Below are 15,373 nucleotides of genomic sequence, written 5' to 3'. Positions count from 1 at the left end.
TAATATCATGCCATCTGCAACAGTGACAGCTTACTTTTTCTTTTCTGATTTGGATTCCTTCTATTTTTTTTTCTTCTCTGATTGCCATGGCTAAAACTTCCAAAACTATGTTGAATAATAGTGGTGAGAGTGGACAGCCTTGTTTTGCTCCTGATCTTAGTGGAAATGGTTTCAGTTTTTCACCATTGAGAACAATGTTGGCTGTGGGTTTGTCATATATGGCCTTTATTATGTTGAGGTAAGTTCCCTCTATGCCTACCTTCTGGAGGGTTTTTATCGTAAATTGGTATTGAATTTTGTCAAAAGCTTTTTCTGCATCTAGTTAGATGATCATACGGTTTTTCTCCTTCAACTTGTTAATATGGATTATCACACTGATTGATTTGCATATCCACAAGATTTTAATGCAACATACAAAGGCCACTAATAAGACAAGATATAATATATGAAAGGAAAAATCTAGGACAAAAGCAAGATGAAGTCAGAAAAGTCAATTAAGAAAATGCATGTCTTCAAGTCCAATTTGACCTTCATAGGTTTAGATGCCATTTTGAAAGGAACTTGTTGTAACTACACCCATGTTCTTTTCAGTAAGACCCACTCAAATTAGATGAAGAAAATTGAGGAAGGGACATGTTTAAGAATCTAATTCTCAAAAAAATTCTGAGAACAGAAAGTTGAAAGCATCAAGGCTTGAGGAGGGCTAGAGTCCTCTTTCCTTATTTCCAAGAGACCATCTTCTGTCTTTCTTCTTCTTTCTATCCTTTCTGTTTTCATCTGACTTCTACTCATTCACTTTGCAAATGACCCCAGATGGTGACTGTTGTTGAGTTTCCATAACCTTTCTGCGTGTCCTCCTACAGCCAATTAGCTCAATCTCTCAGTGTCATTTGCAAATTGTTTGGAAAGAAAATTTATCAACTTCTCTTGGGTAAGATGCCCAGTCAAGGCCAATCATTTCTTTAAGTGATGTCATGTAATTCAGCTCCATTTGGGCCAATCGCTCCAGCATATTGGAGGAGGCACAGTGTACAGAGAAGAAGGCTGTAGGAGAGATTGTATCTGTTATAGAACTACCTCTCTTAAGTTCCATCAGTGCTTCAATGAGTCCTTTCTGGGTCTTCATCCCCTTGGAGAATCTGTTGGAAGATAGAGATCTTCTCACCTTAAAAATCTCCTGAAGCACAATCAAAATTTTGCATGTGGTTTAGATGAGTTCACAAGACTCCTGAAATTTAACTTATGTGACTTGAAATGTCCATAACACAAGTAAGCCAATCATTTAGGAGAAACATTCCTACATAATATCCAAATGATGATGAACAGTTAAAAACTATACTTTGAGAATAGAATTTAAAAGCTGCTAAGTCCTCCCATACAGCAGGCTCTGTGCTAGGTTCAGTAAGGAACAGAAAGTGGAACGAGACAGGATTTCTTCCCTTAGGGAGCTCACAGTCTGCTGAATACATATGTAAACAAGTAGACTTAATGCCAGACATTCTGAACTATAGCAGCAATATGGGTAATGTGCTGAGGAAACTCTGAGGAGGTAATGATTAATTCTGAATAGAATATAACACTTCACAAGTTTTTATTCCTCTGTATGCAATCTGATATATATATATATATATATATATATATATATATATATATATATCATTTTAAAGAAACCTAGACAAGTTAGAAAAGTTCTTCTAGTTGCTGATAAACTGTTCTGCTACCTCAGCTTGTATTCCAGGGCTCCTCATTTTATTCTTTTCAATTCATGAGCTCCAAACCACTGCAGTCTGCTGTAGAGCAGAGAACATGGGGCTTTACAGTCAGACAGACTTGAGTTTACATCACCACCATGTCACTCACTAACTATGGGTCTTTAAGCAAGGGATTCTAGTTCTCTGAACATCAGTTTCTTTACTGGTAAGAAAAAATACCTATTTCGCATTGCTTCTTAAAGAAATAACAATAATGTTTATAAAACACTTAGCACAGCCTCTGGAACCTAGCAGGGACTCTAAAATGGTTGTTATTATTTTGATTTTTATTTATAGTCAAGTATACAGAGTCCCTGTCAGAAAGTATTAAACATCTCTATTAGGGAAAAAGTGAGAATAATCTTTATGTAAGGATTCTGTATCAATTGCCACAGTAATTGCCATAGTAATGCTGCATAACAAACCACTCTCAAATCTCAGTGGCTTACAATAGCCACTCATGGTTTTAAAAGTTGACTACCATTCAGTTGATCTAGGTGGGCTTACCTGAGCCACTCTGCTTAGGATGTAGATTAGTTGGTCTTGGCCCAGGCTTTGGGTTTAATTCAGGTTTGTTCTACATTTTTCTTTCTGGGGCTGGACTGAATGGGAAAACCTGGGCATGCTATGAGTACAGATCAAAGACAGCAGAGCCAGAGAGCAAGCCCAGCCATGCAAGCATGCTTCAAAACTGCTAACATCTCTCTGGCCAGAGAAAATTACACAGTAAATACCAAAATTAAGGGTAGGTAAAGTACACTTTGCCACAATGAGGCCAATAATTCAACCTTCCACAGTCCCTGTGTAAAAGAAAAGGCAGAAACTACAATGAACATCTGAGAAAGAGAAAACCAAAGAGGTAGAAGCCAGATGCCCAGAGGTGCAATTACACATCTTTCCACTACCCACAGCCTCTCTATGAACTCTGTGGCCACATTATACCTTGGATACTGGACTGCAGAGAGAACTCCAAGCACTGCGGCCTCTGCTTTCTATGGCCGCAGAGCGGTCTCCTTGCACCCCTCCCCCAGCATTGACCACAGTCCACACTGTGTACCTCTTCTCTGTGTGTACAATGACTTCTGACACCAACTACCTGGAGTTGGGCCAAACCTCACAGGTTAAGGGACAGCCTTCACAAGATTGCCTTCACTTTAGGCACCAGCTGTAAGTTTGGGGGTCCCCATGCCACTCATACTTCTGACGTGCTGGTTATAAATGAGGGCATTCTCACTAGTCCCTCAGGTTCAATCATTTGCAGCAACAACTCACAGAACTCAGGAAAGTGTTATCCATCTGATTACAGTTTTATTATAACAAAAAGATATAAATCAGAACCAATCAAAGGGAGAGACATAAGGGCAAGGTCTGGGAGGATCTCAAACATGACTTTTCCATTGTCCTCTCCCTAGGGAGTCAGTCTGCCTGACTCTCCTGGCATGTGGATGTGTGACCATATGCAGAGTACTGCCAAACAGGGAAGCTCACCTGAGCTTTGGTGTCTGGAGTTTTTACTGAGGTTTCATCATAGAAACATGATTGATTGAATCATTGGCCATGAGTTTGAACTCAATCTCCAGCTCTCTTCTTCTCTGAAGGCCCCAGCTCTCTAATCATACAGTTGGTATTTCTGGCATGGCCAGCTCGCATCCTGAATCATCTCATTAGCACAAACTCTCTTTAGGCCCACTATGAACAGAAGAGATATTCCTATCAATCAGGAAATTCCAAGGGTTTAGAGGATATATCCCAAGAAGTGGGGACAAAGGCCAGTCAAACTTTTCACTCCAAGGGTCCACCTGAGACAAAGACTAGCCTCATTCTTTATTACACACCCCATCTGTGTTTTCCACTGGACTTCAAGCTCTTTAAAAGCAGAGGAGATGTCCTTCTCAGCTCTGCATAACTCACAGCCACTAGCCCAGCACCCTCCTGGGAAACACTGACTAAATTGATAAAGGTAAAGCTTTAGACAGTCAGAGAGATTTAGAATAAATGAGTTGGAAGAGCCTTTGGAGACCATTTAGACATTCCAACACATTCGTTGTATGCATGAGAAAATGAAGAACCAAAGAGTGTTTGTGATAACCCCAGAACATGCATTGAGCAAACTAAAGACCTGTTTTAGAGTTCTATTATCTAAAACTGGACACTCAATCCCTGCTGCCCTGCCTTTACATACATGAACACAGATCTAAGTATACATACCTCACTTTCTTACATCAAAGAAACCAGTCATAAGCTATGAAAAGGGGAGAAGTAACAGATGTAAAGAACTGAAACATCCCGACCTCCCCATGCTTCTTTCCAGCTCTGCCCTGAGAAGTAAAGTACATTCCATTTTCATCAGTTTGTTAGCATATAAGGCTTCTGAGATGGATGTAATCATCATTTTTTTCTTTTTTTTTTTTTGTGGTTCTGTTTAATCCCTGCCCATTGCCAATCCCTTAAATGTTAAAAAGTAAATCCTAGGACCAAAATATATTTTAACATCCCCATCTGGAGGGAAGATTTCTTTAAGTTCTTTTTCCTAACTAATTCTAATGTGCTCTAGCAGTCTTCCAATTACACACTTGTCCAGGAGGGAGCAGAACACACTTTTAGCATCTATCCTGGTACACTGAAGTGCTCAGAGAATGTTGGCTAAGTGAATAATAGAGTGAGTGTTTTTTAAAAAATTTCCCAGCATACGATTAGTCCAGTTAGATGCCTCCTTACTCTCTTCATCTTAACTCTCCACTTTTCCATCATCACTGAGAGATAACAGTACTGTTATCCATGTGGAAAGTCATCTTTCTCTTTTACATACCATTCCTAGCCAGTCTGGTTGTGGAGAAAATATTTGCACTATGCAATATGGTACATGTATTAATTATAGAACTTTTGAACCCATTAATTTTCATTTCTGAAGATGAAACCAAAACATGGAAGAGGCAAAGCCTGGTAGCATTGGACGTGCACCTAGGCAGTGAGCTTACCTAGATGTAAACAATCAATTCATGTTTGCTGAGTCTGAACCCTAACACAAGACTCAGGGTAACATGCATGTCAATCTTTTATTCTCAATAATGAAATTGTAACAAGGAAAAATGCATTTGTCTTTTCAGTGAGCTCAACTCATGCCTACCCAAAGCTGGCTCCATACCAACCAGCAGGACAACTCCTTTCTCCCCCTTTGCTGTTGTCAGTCTTTTTAAACACCTGCTTCACCTGCATTGTGCAGGTCTGTGCATTTCTCTGTGTGAAGCAGCAGTCCTGGTATTGTGAGGTCTACAGATACAGGTCAAATTTGGTTTCTTAGTTTTCCTTTCTGAAGGTGGTACAATGAACACCCAATAACAACGTTGTTCAACTTGGTTTGAATATATATTCTAAACTTTTAATTAACCAAAGTTGTTTCCAGACTGCAAAACACCAGTGATGAGATAGAACACAGAACACAGTCAATGGGTGGAGTGCTGGAGTGAGCCATGTGGAGTGGGTGGGGAAAGATCTTCACATTGGCTGTTGATGTATAGATGTAACGGGAAGATCCCTCATGCTGTGGAGCAGATAGGCCCATGAGCCATGGTCACTGAGCCTGCATGTCCAGAGCCTGTGCTCCATAACTGGAGAGGCCACAACAGTGAGAGGCCCGCGTACCGCAAAAAAAAAAAAAAAGGGAGATGTATTTCATCAAATGTCTTCCCATAACCTACTGGGATGATTATACTTGTCTTCTATTTTGACCTATTGCTAGAATGTGTTACATTAATTAACTTATTATTAAATCATCTTCATATTCTTGAGCAAACTCTACTTATTTGTGGTGGATTACACTTTTACTGAATTGAACTTTATTGGTTTTTAATATCTACATCTTATATGGGATTGATCTGAAGTTTTTTGTGTAGTGTTTTGTTAGGTTTGGGTATTAGACTTGAAAACTCTTGGACTTTTTCTTTCTTTTGGAATATATTTTATAAGTAGGAATAGTCTACTCATTGACCATTTGCAAGAACCCAGTAAAATCATCTGGTTCCAAATCCTTTCTTTGAAAGAGTTAATTTTTTGAGGATTGATTTAGGTTGTCCTCTTTGTAAACTGTTTTTCAAAATAAAATTTTTTTTGCCCAGATAATTCTATTTCATTGATATTATTTTGTCTTAGCATAGGGTTTGGGATGGTATTTTCTTACAATTTTTAATGACTTCTACAGCTCTTTTAATAGCTCCTCATCTTAATCATGTTTATGTGTATTACGTTTATTTATTCTTACCAGAAATGTATTTTTACTGGTTTTCTTTAAATAATTTAAAGAATTATTTGATAATTTTGTATGCTTTCTATTTTCTAATTTGTTCATTTTTGCTTTTCTAATTTTTCCCCTTCTTACTTTCTTTGAAAATTTTTTTAACGTTTGAATTGATTTTTTTTTTTGTGTGTGTGGTATGCGGGCCTCTCTCTGTTGTGGCCTCTCCCGTTGCGGAGCACAGGCTCCGGACGTGCAGGCTCAGCGGCCATGGCTCACAGGCCCAGCTGCTCCACAGCATGTGGGATCTTTCTGGACTGGGGCACAGACCCGTGTCCCCTGCATTGGCAGGCGGACTCTCAACCACTGTGCCACCAGGGAAGCCCTCATTGCTATTCTTAAATATGAAATGTAATTTACCATACAAAACCAGTTTTAGCAATTATATTATTCACATTCTCTCTGTTTTCATCCTCCCCGATTCTTTTTGTATAAGCTGTTTGTCAAAGATTTTGAGAGCATGCTAAGGTCTTCTTTTAATTATAGTTTTTACAAATTTCTTCCTGAATTTCTTATAATTTTTCTTAATTTTGACATAGTATTTGATAATGCCCTTGGCTCCTGTCACAACAAATCGAGATTCTGTTTTGTATTTTCAAGTTAATCTCTTATGGCAATTTTTTTAATCATAGATATATTTTATGAGGATATATTACATTGTCTAGTACTTTAATTTGAATAGTAGCTGCAAAGTCCTTCTACATAAATTGAGTTAATTGGAACTGGATTAGTTACATCATAGTGACTTAAAGCTTGTGGGTAAATTCAAATCCCTATGTCAAACATAATTGATAATTTTAAATGAAAAATGTTTTATAAACATATTCTAACAAACATAGTCTTATAATAAATCGTATACTCTCAAGGTTACAAGTCAAAAGTCCTTGGAACTACTATTAAAATATACAAGCAATTTTATTCTGATGTAACAGAAAAGTCTTTACCTTTCTTAACATTCTTTGACAGAAGATCAACTTTATGATGATGAGAAGTAAGAAACGTACTGGTTTAATTTTTATGGAAACAGGTGTGAATATTCACTAACCTTTTTCTTATCTGAGAATAATCTGTAATGGCTTGCCCAGGGCTTGTCTTCCCAAATCACCTGTGCAAACGGAGCCCATTCTTTCAACTTTCTTCATCAATAGCAACTAACCAAGGAGGGCAACATTCACTTCAGTTCTTTATTACATTTTCCAGTCAAAACTGAATTAAAGAAGAGAGCCTTATCATTTGTTTCTACACTGCTCATTTGTGTCCTAACCTGGCCTGCTTTTCAGATCACTAGTCTGAGTACAGTGTAATGTGCACAGCAGTCAGCCCAGTTCCAGTGAGTACCAGGCCTCAGCAGGATGGACATTTGGGGCATCATGTTCTTCCCAGCATCTGGGTCCTTGGGACTTGGAAACAATGAAGTATATGAAAAATCCATACAGCCATCTCCTGGGGGTATTCTCATCACCAAGCTGCTCAGATTGCTTTATTTTAGGAGATGCAGCTCCCTCTTTTCTTCTGTCTCACACCCCTCTCAAACAAGCCTGGGTATTCTTCCAGGAGGTGCTACGTCTAGTTGTATATATAAAATGAGGCATGGATGAATATGAGGGTGGGTGTAGGTGGTGAGGGGGAAAATTGAGCCCTTGTGGCTTCAAAAAGTAGGGTCTGCTGTAGAAGGACAGTGGCCTCTGATTTCTGGTTGGTATGGACCTCTATGGAGTTGGGAGCCAATAGACCACCAACACTGGAATAAATGAGGTAGAGAGAATATAAGAGAAAATCTAATTTGTTTGTTTATAAATTTTGAGTATTGTAAGAATCATTTATATCATATCAACACTGATTAAATGCTATTGTTTCAGCCTGAAGGTGCTCATCCCATCAAAGAGCATTTATAAGGCACTGTCTACAAAACACCTGAAAGTTCTGATGCACACAGGAGTGGATGGGTTTGGGGGATAAGAACAGGGATGTTGGCACAGTGCATCCTGAGAAGTTGAGCACCCCAAAGTAAAGCAATGTGGGAAGGTTGGAGATAAAGAAGCCAGCAGATGTGCATGCTAGTTTCTCACTTCCTCTTTCAATTAGAGTCCCAGAAATGCAGATACAAAGTCCCTTTCAGGTGGTTACAGCCTAGTGGATACATAAATGAAGACCATGTAAAGCAGAGTGATAGACATCATATGAAATAAAACTTGGTAAGGGAAGACTGGGGAGTCTTTAAAAGAAAGTGGTGTTGGAACCGGGCTTTTTAAGAAAAATTGGGGGTTTCCCTGGTGGCGGAGTGGTTAAGAATCCGCCCGCCAATGCAGGGGACACGGGTTCGAGCCCTGGTCCGGGAACATGCCACATGCGGTAGAGCAACTAAGCCCGTGAGCCCCAACTACTGAGCCTGCACTCTAGAGCCCGCGAGCCACAACTATTGAAGCCTGCATGTCTAGAGCCCATGCTCCGCAACAAGAGAAGCACTGTAATGAGAATCCCGAGCACCACAATGAAGAGTGGCCCCCACTCGCCACAACTAGAGAAAGCCTATGCGCAGCAACAAAGACCCAATGCAGCCAAAAATAAATAAATAAATTTAAAACAAAAAAAGAAAAATTGGAACTTGCCAAGACTGGAAGAATATCATCTACACAGGGTATCTTATGAACCAAGGCACAGAAGTGTTGGGTCTCTGTGGAAGCAGCAGGTTTGTGGTTTAACTTTCCTGGCACATAGGGAAGAGCAACCAGAGATCAGTTTAGAGAGGCTGATTGGAACCAGATTGTGGAAGGCCTTGAATGTCAGTCGTTCAAGACCCTTGGACTTTATTCTCTAGGCAATGAAGAAGAGTGAGGTGTCACCAAGAAGAATGACTGTTTATTTATTCATGAACGACACTAGATCTGAGGTGATAAAGCATCAGAATCTCTCTGGTGACCATTTACATGGGCTGGTCACTGCAGGGTGTCCCAGCCCCAAGGACTCCTCAGTTGAGGTAACTCCTTTATGGAGTTTACTAGAATACGTTTAATTAACAGCTTCTAGGCTCAGCCTTTGAAGGAAAGATTTTTAAGATATCACCTTTGTCTTGCAAACATTAGAACATATTTTAAAACATATGAGGATATATCAAAACATCTGAAGATGTATCTGGTATTTGCCCAACAGAGATAATTGATTCTGCAACGTGTGTGCCAAATTATAGGAAGCTTTCCTTTAGCATCTAAAAATACTGTTTGCTGTTTCTTCAGATATATTCTCACTTCTGCTGGTATCTGCCTTGGGCCTCACAATTTCCATTCTGTTTTCTGATTTTCAAGATATATACCATGGGATGGAGGCACATGACATCCGTGACTCTCATGTGCAGTGGGACCACATTTGCACTGTAATTTGCAAGTCATTTACTCCAATATCCTCTCTGGCCACTGAATGTTGTGAGGCTATTCTCATTTACTAGAAGAGCAAATAACATGTCTCCATCACACACATGCTAGCCTCTGAGTATTTTCATGTTATTAGGGTCATCAGCCAGGTTCATTTGTTCTGTTCATACCTGGAACACCAGGTTTGGATATTTTATTCTTCCATGTTATACTAATACAGTAATTAATCCTTCAAGTTTACTTTTTAAATCATATAGTAGAAATCCTTTATAATGTAATTGTGAAGAGTGAGAAAAAATAGACTTATAGGACAATTGTGTTCTCTCTGTGAGGCAGTGACTGTAAGGAATTTCAGTTCAGTGGGCATCACTGGACCCAGGGTGCACTGGGTTAAAATTAAATTTATTAAGAAGTTATTGAGGGCTTCCCTGGTGGCGCAGTGGTTGAGAGTCCGCCCGCCGATGCAGGGGACACGGGTTTGTGCCCTGGTCCCAGAAGATCCCACATGCCGCAGAGCGGCTGGACCCGTGAGCCATGGCCACTGAGCCTGTGCATCCGGAGCCTGTGCTCCGCAATGGGAGAGGCCACAACAGTGAGAGGCCCGTGTACCGCAAAAAAAAAAAAAAAAAAAAAAAAAAAAAAAAGTTATTGAGCCCATTTTTGGACCCAGCATTGTGAGAGAAATAAAAGAAAGAGAAAGATTGACTCTGGCCCTCTACCTCTTGTTTTATTTCAAAGATGAGCCATACCCAAGTGAAATGATGGCATGGCCACCCGAGGCCATCCATGCTTGAAGAGAGTGTAAAATAGAAAGAAGTGGGAAGGACATAGGAAGGAGGAGCTCTCCCTGGGGCAGGATCCTCCTGCCATAGGAGATTTCATGCAGGAGATGAAACTTGATCTGGGCCCAGAAGGATAGGCTAGATTTTGCTAAGTAGGAGGTGGGTATAGTCCCAGCCAGGACAACAGGCTAGGCACAGAGAGAGCGGAATGACTCTCTTTTGTCTTGGAAATGCAAAAGAATGTAGGGTGGCAGAGAGAAAAATCAAAAGCAAGCCTTCTTTCACAGAACACCTGGAAAATTAGCTAAGACTGAGGCAGCATGTTGCAGAATAGGCACGGATGGAGGTAGGCGGACAGTGATGTTTTGACTCTATGCTGAGAACAATGGGAGTCCTTGAAGATATCGGGGCAGGTTTTTCAGCGGGGCACTTAAGACAGATTCGTTAGATGACAGCAGGAAGGCTGTATGTGAGAGCAGAGAGGCTGTGGAGAGAGAAGCAGTTAGGAAATGAAAACCCAGACGATTCAGTCATTTACAAAACATCAAGCTCCAGGGTGGGCTTGACACTGGGGTTACAAAGAGTAAGAAGTAGTCACCACTCTCAAGTAGCTCAGAAGCTAGGAGCAGAGAGCATCACAGAAGCAAATTCTAAAGCAGTGTGGCTAGTGCCTTCCAGGCTAACAGATGGAAAAGAGACCTCCCAGATCAGGGTGGTGGCAGCAGGAGGGAAAGAGCCAGTCTATCCACTGCCATCTGACACACTGCCGAGTCTTACAGCCTTCTCCAGACCACCCTTTTACCCAGGGAGCCTATTTCACAACCCTAAAAAAAGCTGTCTCCACTTAGGGGAAAAAATAACATAGTGTTACTTTGAAATAACCCCTATCAGAACAGGGATGAGAATGAAAGGTGAGCATTTAGACACTGCGGAAGGTCTGTGGCTTTAGTCCTAAATGCAGCCCACCCTCTTCACAGTCATCCTACGTATTCTATACCCTTTAGGGTCTGAAAGGGAGCTGCATAACTATTCTTTTGCTATGGAAGCAGCCATGGAAAGTTGTAGCTCTCACACCTATTAAATAAGTGTATCTGGTGGTCAAGGTGTATCCTCTAATCCTTAAAAGGAGGTGGGTTGGGCAGGTTCAACTTTCATCAAGCCATTAGATTTAGGGCTGGGAACATTGTTCAAAATTTTTTCACCTAGTTTCTATCAAAATAAACTTGAACTTCTGTCCCCCTTTTGTTCCTCTAACTCATATTTCAATTTTACTGAAAGAATGAACTCCTGGTAGCTTTTGCTTTGGGAAATTAGAAGTAATAATATTATTGGATGAACGATTTAATCTTCCCTCTATTTGAGAAGATAAAAATGAAGAGAGACACACAGGCTCCAAAGTGTCCAGTCTCATGTCTGCGACCCAGGGCACGTTTATTCTGTGTCTATTGTCAGGCAGTGGAGGGAACACAGGGCAAGAGGCATTCAGATCTGATTTGAATTCTGGCTGTGCCATTTATTTATTGGCATTGATTCCTTGGGCAAGGTACTGACCTCCTCATCTGTAAAGTTGAGAGAGTAATGCCAACCCTCCAAGCCCAAAGAGTTGTTACAAATACATAAATTAAATGAGATAATAGGTGTTCTTTTGAAGTGTAAGGTATGCAAAGTATAAAGGTAGCATTTCTTTTTCAACAGTTCATCCTAACCATCACATCATGGAGGATTTCAATTTTGGTGGCAGTCCTCACCCAATTCTGTGTGGCCTTCTTTGTAGAGGTAAAGAAATCTCTGTATAGCTCTTATTATTTTTCTGGGGATTTAAATAAAGGACTGACTCTCAACAGATGCTCATTTTTTAGAGCAATCACTTTTATCCCCCAAAGTGACACTGCACATGTTCTCTTTGGAGGAAATGAGAAATTCTTTGAAGGATGCATAGAAATGCTCTCAGTATCTGTAGTGTAGAAAGCCAAACATCAAATTAACTAATTTTGTCTCACATGAAGGCATTGTATTGTACTTTCCTAGTATTTTTAATAATCTGGTAGAGACTAGACCAGGTGACCTTCTAGCTCTAAAATTCAATGAGACCTTTTAGAGTGAAGAACCGTCTTCAGGAAGCCTTCCTTAATTAAGACAGAAGGGAAGCCATTGTTCATTCTAGTCAATCTTACCCTTTGAAGGTCTTCTCCTATAGCATTTCTCTTCTACTCAGTGTCACTAAATGACTTTACCTACTCAGTGAAAGGCTCAGGTACTATTTTTTAAGGGACAGTTAAAAAAAAAAGATTCATGTACTGAAATTCCTTGGGAAAAGGCATTGACCAAATTAAGAAAAACTATGTTTATATACAAATATCCCATTGTACACAATGCACATAAAATTTCTCACAGTCAAAGGAATTCCATTTTTGAGACTTTATTTTAAAAAACAACCAAAAAAGAGAGAAGAAACTTGTATGTATGAAGGTTTTCATCATAGTATTATCTACAGTGGTAAAATATTAAATTCAACTCAAGTGTTCAGAAGTAGAGATGTTGTTTAAATAAATAGTAATACAGCAATTTGAAGAGATGTTATACAATCATTAAAAATGATTATTGAGAAGATGGTAGCTACAAACTGTATATGACAGAGAGTCTAGTATAAACAAAAGTGGAATGCAAGATTTGACCAATTCTATTATTATAAATGCATAAAAATTGTGTGTACTTGTAAACACAGAAAAAAGAGACCACCCCCAAAAATGGAAAGCAAAACCCATTTGCTTTCTAGAGTTCATTCATTCATTCAACAAACCATTATTTGACACCTTCTTTGTGGCATGGGGCAGGTAGCAGTGATTTTTTTTCTTCTCTTGATTTTGAGTACATTATTTTGTTATCATTTCATTCCAGCAGTAAAATAATTCTAAGTGAATTGCCAGCCAGGATTGAACTAGGAAATCTGTGGAAATGAAAGGCTGTAAGCTTTTGGAGATTTCTGTGAACACAAGCACGCTCTCAGTTCTCAAGGGAAAGAATCCAGGGAGCTGCTAGGCTTCGTGGGGCTGCAGAGAGAAGGGGCCACAGAGCATCAGTAATAAGCACCTTTAGAGCAAGGCCTGGGAAAACAAGGGGTGGCAGTGAGCAACCTGGTTGCCAGGGGAAGTGGATGATGGTTTAATTGTTTTTTCCACCTGATTTTCCAGGATGCCATCCTTCAAAATTGAGAGCTCTGGCTATTGATCAAGAAAAAATTTGGAATCCATTCTGAAAGTCAATATAAGAACTGGCAAAAGAAAACTGGCAGAAGACCCAACCTGGCCTCCCACAAACAGGACAGATTATTCAGGCGATGGCACAAATGGATTCTACATCAACCAAGGCTATGAAAGCTCTGAACAGATTCCAAAAGAAAAACTCGAATTGGGAGGCCAAACCACAGAACAACATTTTTGGACCAGATTGTAATCAGAATTGTTAACAGCATCCCTCTTTTACCCAGAAACTAAAACACTGTAGAGAGGTGATGATAGTCTACCCTTATCTTTTCTTTCTCCATCTGAAGATTCAAAGTGCACTTCTCAGTGTATTGAGCCTTGCAACAAAGGACCTTAAATACGCTTATTTTGACTGTAAGCTCTACCACTGAGAAAAATAATGCATTTCCTAGAGTATCATTTTTTTCCTAACAAACTTTATTCACAATGCATAGCATTATCCTGGTTAAAATGCACAACTTTTCACGGTAGTAAATTAATAGTATGAACATCAATAGAAGAAAGAAAAAATGAAGGACAATTTGATCTTTGAAAGTTTCATCAACATATTTTTACTTTCATCTATGGAAATAAAGGAATCTGGAAAAAAAAAGTTTCTCTCAATAAATTGTCACATGTTTACTTAACGTTATATTCACTTGCAAAGAACATTTATGCATGTATCTTTTCCCAAGGTCACAGAATTCCTCATTTTGCTTCTTTATATAGTTTTAATAGAGAAACAAGAATTGAAATTTACTTCAGAAAATTCAGCTCTAACTGTGGTAAGTGTGGAAGTGGAGAATGATGGAGGTGTCTGATAATTGCCTATAATCTTGGCCTGGGCACAGCTAACATGTAAGCAAACTCAACCGAAGTTGGCATCTCACAAAGTATATTGTTTTGGGGCCTGTGAGCTAGAAGGTCCAGAGTAGATCACAAAGGTAATGAAATAAACTATTAAAATGTACTTTTCACTCAAAGAAGCATGGCACCTTTATTTGCTTTTTATTACTGACAGAGGAAAATCTCAAGTTCTAACTCCAAAAGTTGGCCCAGACTCAGCATTGCTCATCTTAAAAGAAGAAATCCTAGGGAAGGTACCCATAATGTTTGTATCTACAGCATGACAATTCTCAGGATGCTAAATGACTTCAGTTCCATTTCATCTTCTCATAATCTAAATCAATTATCAGATTCACATTAAAGACCACAAGAACGGGTACATGCTTTACAAATATATTCTGCACTTTACTACCTTTAACATATATCAACCTCACTGTGACCTTGAGAGGATATTTATTCCTAGTGAACATTTTAAATTCCCTACTAGGCTTTCCTTGTAAGCATAAATCTAATTTTGCTAATTAAACAGATCTTTAATGGGTCATAGGCAATTAGTTAACCAGTCCCATTCTAAGAGTGCCCATTAGGTGCCTAATGCTGTAATGCATGGATTCAATCATGTCTTTACAATTCTGAAATCTTTAGGATTGAAAAAATGTTTTCAAATTTCAGTAATTCATTGCTGTAAATAGTATTATATGCTTTTTACACAAACCAGCAGCATAAATGCAAATTCCTATTCAAACAAACATTTTATATTTTATTTTATTTTTAATCTTTTCTTGGATGTGCAGCTCTTGGAGAGTGACAATTTTTAAATGTGTCTAATTTAGCTTATGATTAAGAAATACATGTCAGCCTAAAACAGGGCAGCTCAGGTTCCTTGAGCTGAAATATCTGTATTTAGTAATTTGACCTTTAGAATGAGAAGATTCAATTGAAACACTATGGCATGCAGATAGCATAAAAAGATTTTTTTTTAATCTTTTTTCAACAAAGGTACAGCCTCCCACCACTCAGGTTTTCAACAACCAATTAGGTATCTGATAGGTGATGAACTTTATTTCACACATCTTTTTTGAAGATGGGGACT

This window comes from Mesoplodon densirostris, chromosome 5, assembly GCF_025265405.1.
Source record: "Mesoplodon densirostris isolate mMesDen1 chromosome 5, mMesDen1 primary haplotype, whole genome shotgun sequence".
Taxonomy (NCBI): Eukaryota; Metazoa; Chordata; class Mammalia; order Artiodactyla; family Ziphiidae; genus Mesoplodon; species Mesoplodon densirostris.
This window is presented reverse-complemented; position numbering follows the sequence as displayed.